Source organism: Zea mays, chromosome 5 (assembly GCF_902167145.1).
Source record: "Zea mays cultivar B73 chromosome 5, Zm-B73-REFERENCE-NAM-5.0, whole genome shotgun sequence".
In the NCBI taxonomy this organism is placed as follows: domain Eukaryota; kingdom Viridiplantae; phylum Streptophyta; class Magnoliopsida; order Poales; family Poaceae; genus Zea; species Zea mays.
The window spans coordinates 167,315,861-167,325,193 of NC_050100.1; the positions used below are offsets into that span (position 1 = coordinate 167,315,861).

Here is a 9,333-nt window from a genome sequence, read left to right on the forward strand (position 1 = left end):
CAGACGAAGTGCGGAGTAATGGGCTTCGGCGGTGGCGGAGTCGAGCACCTCATCTACCGATTTTCAGACACGTATTTGCGCCTACAGGGGAAGTGTGATCGTCAAACAACTGGAAATAAAGTGTGGCCTTGTGGGTAAATACATTTTAGCTGTTTTATGGTTTATCTTGTGCACATTTTTAATTTAACTGGAAATTTGAATCTCCTGCTTTATATTAGTAGATATTTATAGGAGTAGAGAAGAACACAACCACTTACAACTTACTCCAATCACTGAGTTTATCTACTTTAGAAGAAATAAACTGGATGCAGCCAAGGGTAATCTACTAATATTTAAGCTCAATTTGAACTAATAAATGAACTTCAAATGATAGCTCATCAATCTATTCCAGTAGAAATAAACTGGATGCAGACAAGGGTAATCTTGAAGCTCAGATTGAATTAAAAAAGGAACTTTCGGGTGATAGCTCATCAATAATAAACAGGATACCCAACAAAAGCATAGGCAACACTCTAAAGTCCCGAAACAAAAGCATAGATAACACTTAGCAAAATCAAATCAAGGTCGTTCACAATCTAATAGCACTAATATGCATCATCAATGACTAATCTGTTACAGAACTACACCATCACATCGAGCAAATGATGATCATTCACATATTCCAATACTAATTCAGATAATCTGCTCTGTTTCCACAGATTTGGTGCTCATGGCCATAAACACACTTAACAATATGAATGTCAAATAGTCAGTTTCAATTAACATGGTACATAACATACCCTGATTTGAACATGTTGGGTTGTTGGCAATGCTATAACAACCATCTGACTACCATATTGCCATCGCCAATTGAATAACCACATGTTACATGATCTAGACTTTTGAAATATATTAGCTTGTTTTAGGTATTCTTTCCTAGTCTTTTAGTCAACCTTTTCCTATTCTCTTCTGAGATAAGGGGGTTGTGTTGTATCTGACTATTTCATTCTCTTGTTAATATGAAGATATATACATTGATATTTGTGTTGAATGTTCAGCAAAAAATGCACCGTAGGTTAAGAACACCAGGAATAAAAATATATCGTTAACTATCTACAACCTTAATGGTAGCCAGAAAATAATCAGATGATGACATAACAGAGTACACATGACACAAGGACTCTGAGTGAAAATTACATGAGGATCTTAGCTCACCTTGCAGATGATGACATGGATTTCTCAAGGGCCCATCAAATGATAGTTCACTTATGCTTCCATCTACGAATGATGCGGGGGCAGTCTACACTGCCTCGTTAATAGTTAGTAGAGAATAGTTAGTAGAGATTTAACGGTTCTTAGACCTTCCGTAAGATATAGTATATTGCACTTTGCATATTCTCATCAAAATCTAGTATGACATTTTTATTCAATCCTTGGTATAATCAAACCAAACTAATTGCACGTGTCATTGGTGAATCCAGATGCAACAAAAATGAAGGTGGCATACCAATACAGCCTTGGAGCGCCGTGCTTGAGCACCTCCCCACCTGAGAATATCCAGTAGAATCCAATGATCCACCACAGAAATGATATCAACGTGTTCATCGTCTCGCAACGACCTGTATAGCTGTGAGAGTAATCCAAATATCGAAGAACAGCTAAAAAGTCAACACACACCCACAAGTGAGCACGGTTTCAGAGTCCATTGCATAAACCCTAATCCTAATCCCAGCACATCACAGAACATAAGATGCTGAGGTTTAGATCGTGTCCCACCTGCTCCTCCCTTCCGCCCTTTCGTCATCTTTGCTGTCGGCGTCCGAGCTGTCTGTCCCAGCACCGGCAGACTCGACATCAGACGCCGATCTCCGGGCGCGCCACGTCTCGCGGCGGGTGTCGGCGCAGACGAGCCCGACGTGGACCAGGCACTGGGTGGCGTACCCGACGACCCACAGGCGGAGCGGCTTGACGGGGCTCTCCTCGGCAGAGGACGAGAGCATGGCGGCGGCCGCCGTGGCGAAGGCGACGTTCTAGGCGATGTCGAGCGCGAGGACGGGGCGGGAGTGTGCCCAGTCCGCGCGCCTCCGCTGCAGTTGCAGCGCCGCTGTCTAGCGCACCAGCATCGAGGGACCGCGTCGCCTCGCCGCGCGCCGCAAGGCGACTCGGCCTCGTCGCTGAAGGAGGAGGGGAAGACCCACAGGCGGAGCGGCTTGATGGGGCTCTCCTCGGCAGAGGACGAGAGCATGGCGACGGTCGACGTTCCAGGCGATGTCGAGCACGAGGACGGGGCGGGAGTGCGCCCAGTCCGCGCGCCTCCGCTGCAGTTGCAGCGCCGCCGTCTCGTGCACCAGCATCGAGGGACCGCGCCGCCCCGTCGCGCGCCCGATGAGCGCCGCAAGGCGACTCCGCCTCGCCGCTGAAGGAGGACTGGAAGCCCGGTCGCCGGAGCTGGCGGCGTCGGCACGGAGATTGGGCTGCGGAGATGGGGGCCGCAGCAGCGGCTCCTCCTGTCACGGCGACGTAGGGAGGCAGGTGTGCTGTAGGGGCATGGCGGCGGGCGTGCGCGGCGGGCGCGTAATCCGCGCGCGTAGGGTTTCGCGTCGGGATTCGTAGGGGCAAGGCGGCGGGCCTGCGCGCCGTGGGCGTGATCCGCGCGCGTAGGGAGGGGAATTGCGGTTGGGGGAGGGCGGGGGCGGTCTACACTATACTCTTAATAGTTAGTAGAGATTTTTCCATTTTCTAATTTTAGTTTTAATTGACAAGTTTCAAACTAAACATGGATTTTAAGTTTTCAAATTCAAAAACTGACTGCACATTCATAAAATCCAGCATGCTATGCAATTACATATAAAATATTTATATTACTTGTTTATATCTGTTTAGGTAACTGATTCAAACATGTAACAAATACTCCGTAAAATATATTGTTTTTTAAAACAAATCATTATCCGTTGTTGTAAGAGAAAATAATTTCTAAGGTATGATCACTATCAAAAGGGTGTTTAAGTTAAATTTCTCTTTAGAGGATATTTCCAATATATTGTAACAAAAGGGATAACCAAATATCCGTTTATTCTATCTTTATTAAAAATCATATTTGTTTTAAGAGATGTAACTTTAAATGTAAGAAAAATTCTTATTAAGAGACATTTTAAAATAAAACATTTAGAGAGTTTTACTACATTCCCAAATTAAGATTTTGGGGGTGTTACAAATTCTACCCCCTTAAAAATAATCTCGTCCCCGTGATTAGTAGGAAAGAGATGCAGAAGGTACTGTTTGCGGTTTTAGCCTTTTCAAATTTAGGTCAAATATTGAAAGTTTTCTCTTTTAACTAATTAGCAGGTGATTAGGAAGCATGGGTATCTTTATATCTAGCCACTATTAGGCATGATGAGTCATGGTTAGAGCAAGGATAAGTTAGGGCAAGAAAGATTATGGCATGAATAGACTCCATCCTTCCTTGACGAGGTTGGTCATCTTTGGTCTTGGTGTCTTGGTGTTACCATCCGAGTTAAGGACATGTAGTTAGGGCAGATTTCTAGGTAAATCATACAACTTAGTAGGTAGAGCAGATGGTTTAGTAGGTTGCTTAAGCTAAATGAGTAAATAGGTAGAACCAGGTTTAGTTGTTTTGCTTCTAGGTTGGGCTAGCTAAATCTAATTAATTTGGGTTGGTATGACTAGATAAGACTTAATTAATTTGGATTAGATTATGATTGTTACTCTAGGGTGGGATAAGTATGTTTATCAGGGTAAAATGGACCTATTTGGATAAGATAGAACTTTTTAAGATAAGATGCATTTGTTAAGAATAGATAGATCTATGAAGATAAGGTGATCTACTAAGATAAGTCAATTTCTTTTTTATTAATCTTTTTCTAATGGGAATAATTTGAAGTTGAATAGCCATTTTTGTTGATTTATACACAGATGCAATTGTGGACATTACTCCACAACTCATCACACTCAATCAAAGAACCAAATGAAGCAGGTATGATAAGAACAATGAACAAGCATTGAAGCGTATAGATTCCTATAAAAATAGTTTTTTATCCCTATGATTAGGTCTCCTATTTATCAGGGTCACTTTAAAGTATATGATTCCAAGGTGTGGAATCCTCTTTTTTCTTCAAGAATGAAAAGATAAGAATGATCAGAGTAAAGCAACATTAGATGAGAAAAGATTAAGGAAAGTTTTAGAAAGAATCGGAGTAAAGGTAAGTAGGTAAGGGTTTTGTCTAGTTCTATCTAGGTTACGTCCTACAGTCATCATTGCTCTGATACCACTTCTGTCACACTCGGATTTAAGGGTTAATCCAGGTGCGAATCAAATGCGTTCTGGGATCAGGTATCACACATATGATGACTCATGATATAGAAACGAATGTCACATATTTACTATATAATAGAGTCCTGTACAAAATAACTGAATAATTACATCATATGAAGACAACGATCTCTTGCAACCATAGTTGACTGGAAGACGACGGCCTAGACCTCCGAACTCATCGTGACATCCTTCATGCTCCTTATCTTGTGGTACATGTCCTTGACCTAGGGGATGTGTGTACAACAAGGGTGAGCTCATATACGTTCATCGCTCAACAAGTTGTGGGGAATAATGTGCATGAGCTCACTTACGGTGGGGGCTTATGTGACGTGTAAGACTTACCAAAGAAGATGGTTAAAGTTATGCATTGCTTTTAATGTTGGTCAAAGTTTTATTAGCAGTTACTAAGTATAAGTAGATACCATCCCAAATAAATAAGAGATCAAACTTAACAATAAAACCCACAATGCAATGCAAATGACAGATTAAGTTTAATTCCATAAATTACTCATGTGAGGGTCTGAGCTGCTCATGACCGTGAGCACGGCTCATATACCAATTTTACACTCTGCAGAGGTTGCACATCCTTACCCTCAAGACGTGTTTCCCGTTTAGCCAGAGTTAGCTAGACCCTTAGTCTCTTCCAAGGTGAATGGATAGGGATCCACTACGAGGCCTTTACAAAGTTCTACTAGAGGAGAGAACCCGCTACGAATTCCGGGCCAAAGGCGATGTAGGAATCCCTCATACGGAAAGCTAAAAAGACAGTCCAACCCAAGGACCTCCCTACACCTGCACAACTCCACCCCGCTTGCTCCTTTCGAGAATGGATTAACTCACACTAGCTTTCCTAATTATTCAGACAGGGCATCCCATTCCACCCTTGTGGTAGCACTGTTTTTCCATGTGGTCGCTCCATGTTCTATTTAATATAATAATCTTAACATGAACAATAATTAAACCAGCAATATTGATGGAACATGATCATAATTCAATATAACATTAATCCCAAAACCAGGTAGAGCAATAGGGAGTCTACTCAATTGTTCATTTGTTTGCAAGGTGTGGGGTAAACAAACTAGGGAAACCTATTATGTCCCATCAAATTAACCTGAGCACGTCACAGTGATTAACACAGAACAATATTAGGTAAAGAAGAGTGATCAATGACACAACTTGCCTTTTTGGTGCAACTCCAGTACTTCTCCAATTTGGTCTTCAGATATCTCGTGACCTCGCTGCTACCAAAGCAATACATATATATAGGCAAAGAATATGTAAAAATAATATTACACCAACCATAGAAAATAACTAAATAATAATATTCTACACGTCGCTATGAGATCGTAGGTTCGAGAACCACTAGATTCAAAATTAAAACGAAGAAATTATGGTTTTATGAAGGTTTATGGATTTAAACAATTAGAACTATGTTATTTTGATTAATATAATTCCTGAGAAAAGGTATTCCAAGAAATAATTAATTAAACCTTAATCTAGGTTATAACTTAATTAGAGCTCATATTTTAGAATCAAAATACTACATTTAATTTGGATTAGAAAGTTAACATTGATCAAGCAAATCATTTATTTGAAAACATGCGAAAAGATTAAATAGTGTTGTTATTACGTAGGCAATATTACTATGCAACTTGAATGGACTGAATCAGAGTAAAAACGTAATAGATATGAATTCACAAGATTTAGGTTGATTTTAATATAAATTTTATACTAAAAACACCCACCAGGGACTTATTTGCAAAGTCTGGGGACTTAACTGTGATTTTCATTGAACTGGGTGGATGGCGGGTTTATTTGTAAATATTTCAGGGGCTCTTTAGAATATTTGCCATGGCTGGCTACACGTGAGCTTCCCCGGCCACTCGATTTCGATCTGACGATGCCATTTTAATGAAACGAAGGGGTATACATCTAATCTAATCACAGTCGTTCCTCGCTAGATCAACGGTTCTGATCCTATCACCGAAGCGGTATGGGATCCTCTAATCCGCACCGTCCAGCACAGATCTGACGGATGCCGTGTTTTCCCTTTCCACGACAGGAACCCATACGACGATGCCACGTTTTCACGGTGGACCTTCGCCGGCGCAGCGGTCAAATCCCTCCACCGAGCACCATAATCCACATCGAAAGGTGCTACACGACGCGTATGGTACAAAGAATTGAAAAATGAAGTTATCACCGACTATCACGTAGCCCTATATTTGGTCCACGGTGGAGAGAGGGCGGTGGCAAATCTCGAACACCGATGAGCAATTTCCCATGGATGAGACCTCATCTGCGCTCCGGGGAACTACGGATGGGATCCATACTCCCAGCGGAACCACCAAGGCGACAGGTTGACAACGTTCTTCCAGTGGGTGTTCAAAATCGCGGCGACGACTATTCTCCATCTTAGTTCACAGTGGGGGCGGTCACAACGCGATGCTCACGTTATGGGTTGAGGGAGGAGTACGAGCAGCGACTTTTTATGCCCCACATATACCCAGATGAGGACAAGGGAACTTTGTTAGGATCCAACCCAGCAAAGAACAAGCCCAAAGATCAGGAAGTTAAACTTTTGTACTTTGTGTTTCTCTCATGCTAGCACTCGGGGCTTGGTTAGATTGAGCACTTGAGACTTGTCTACGATTCGTATTGCATCCCCCTTGATAGTACGACATACTTGTACTCAAGATAAAGAGAATATAACTATTTGACCACTTGAGTCTTCAATGTCTTCATATGCCATTTCCTCTCAATATCACTTCATATGGGATTGCAATAATCTTTGTCTCATTTCTTCAAGCAAACACACCTTGAGCATCTGACTTGAACCACTTCACCACATATGAGTTCACTTCATTGGTTCATGTCACTTCCACTAATGATCTGATCCTCAACATAATATGACTCTTCATAGCTTGATTAGTTCCTCGACTCAATGCAAGTACTCTCTTCTTCACCTTAGCCATGGTACCTCGGTTCTCAAGCTTTCGCTTGGCCTTCACCTTCGCTTAGTATCTCAAAGCTCTTTCCTTGCTATCTTCACCCTATCAAGCCATCCTCAAGTCGCATTATATCAAGTATCCATTGAAAACCCATTTCTTTAATATTCTGGTCCTTGCTTGAATGTCATCTAGATATTAATGTCAAGGTCAATCAAGCATCAGTTTGATTATCATAGGAACATATATGGACCAACATCAAACTGGTCAAGCCAAGTCACGAATCCTTATATCCTCTTCATTTTGGCTTGACACTTCATATAATTGACTTCAATCTTTATCTTCATATTTCTATCTTGATCGTATCAATGCATAATGATTTTCCAAACCTTTGTCCATATAAGAAAACCAAAGTAGAGACCATATTATATCCATTGTATACTGCCTCCTTTGTCATTTGACCTTTGATTGGTACTTCCTCACTTATGCACTCTTGATTAATTCTTCAATAGAATATCATCAAATTTGAATTGTTGTTGAACCTTTCTATACTACTCATTATACATTATTCAATTTATTCAATATACTCAATTTCCTGTTCAACACTTAGCAAACTTGTCAGCCCTTCAACTATGTTGTCATTCAATTCACCAAAACCCACAAAGGGCTAGATGCACTTGCACGAACGTCATACAGTGGGTTGGCATGAAGGGAATAACTGTGCATTCATAATCCCATGATTTGTTTTTTTCCATAGCTTCACGCGCGACTAGGCTATGACATGTATGGGTTTCAGACCCTAACCCTGCCTCTTTTTAGCCCTCTATTGGTTTAGGGTGCTATTCATACAACTTTTGTCTGTCTGCCATACTCGTGCGGGGCGAGCACCCAAGCCCCTGCTCGATACAGAGGTCCGTCTAGGGGCTTGCCTCATCTTTTTAGTTTTACTCTCCGCCGAGCATCCCCTTCGCGGGTATTAGGGGAGGTGAGCCATACCACACTTTCCTTGATGGGCTAGCAATGGCGCTTGGTGAACTACAAGCGGGTAATTCAAGTGAGGCCCTGGCTCCTTTAGGTTGATCTAAGCGCGGGGTCCGCTGGACACCATCCTCATACTCCCAAGCGCCGACTCATATAGTTGTCAATCCCGCTTGACCAGGACCGACGACTCGCTGCCTCTATCCACGCTAAACCATGAGTCAAACCCACCTAGGACTCGAACACGAGCTGGTGCGCCCTTAATGCTCCGCATGTCAGGGTCTTGGCCGCTAGTGTACCCGTCTTCGGCTACCCCTTACTCAATCTTTCGCTGGAGCGGGCACAAGCCCTTCGTGGATTGGCCTTTGAACTCTGGAATTCATGGTTTTCTTGCCATGAGTTTTTCGCGCTTCAGCTCCAACGAAAGGAATTCCAAACTGGTTTGGGTCTTTACCAGAAAGTGATCCCTTATCGTCCGTCTAGTTCCATAGGCTAGAATGTTTTTCTAAGGGCGCTCTAGTAGATTCTGCCTCCCTTCGTTTTTCTCGGATCCCTGCATCCGTCGAACAGACTACAAAGAAAAAGAGGCATTAGCGTGGCCTCGTCTAGGTATAAACGTTTATACTTGCTATTTTCGACAAACAAGGGGGTCGTGTGGCTATTGATCATCGACTAGATGCTCGTACACCTCACCCCACATATGTTTCCTTGCTATAGATCACATTCTTAGATTTCTGGTGGAGACCATTTCTTGGTCAAAAATTCGTAGGCGTTAGCCTTCGGTATTATTGAAAATGATCGTTCATGCTATTTTTCACAAAAATAGGGGTTGTGTGGCCATTGATCACCGACCAGAGGCTCGTATACCTCACCCCACATATGTTTCCTTGTCATAGGTCACATTCTTGGATTTATGGTGGAGACCATTTCTTGGTAAAAAATCCGTAGGTGTTAGCCTTTATTATTATTATTGAAAATGGTCATTCATGGCTATTTTCGACAAAAATGGGGCTTGTGTGGCCATTGATCATCGACCAGAGGCTCATACACCTCACCCCACATATGTTTCCTTACCCTAGATCACATTCTTAGATT

At 42.3% G+C, this 9,333-nt stretch overlaps 1 pseudogene; it reads right to left on the reverse strand.

Annotated features, from left to right (window-relative positions):
- Positions 1–1,431: 1,431 nt before the first annotated feature.
- LOC103628651 (E3 ubiquitin protein ligase RIE1-like) lies at positions 1,432–2,528 on the reverse strand (annotated as a pseudogene).
- Positions 2,529–9,333: the final 6,805 nt, after the last annotated feature.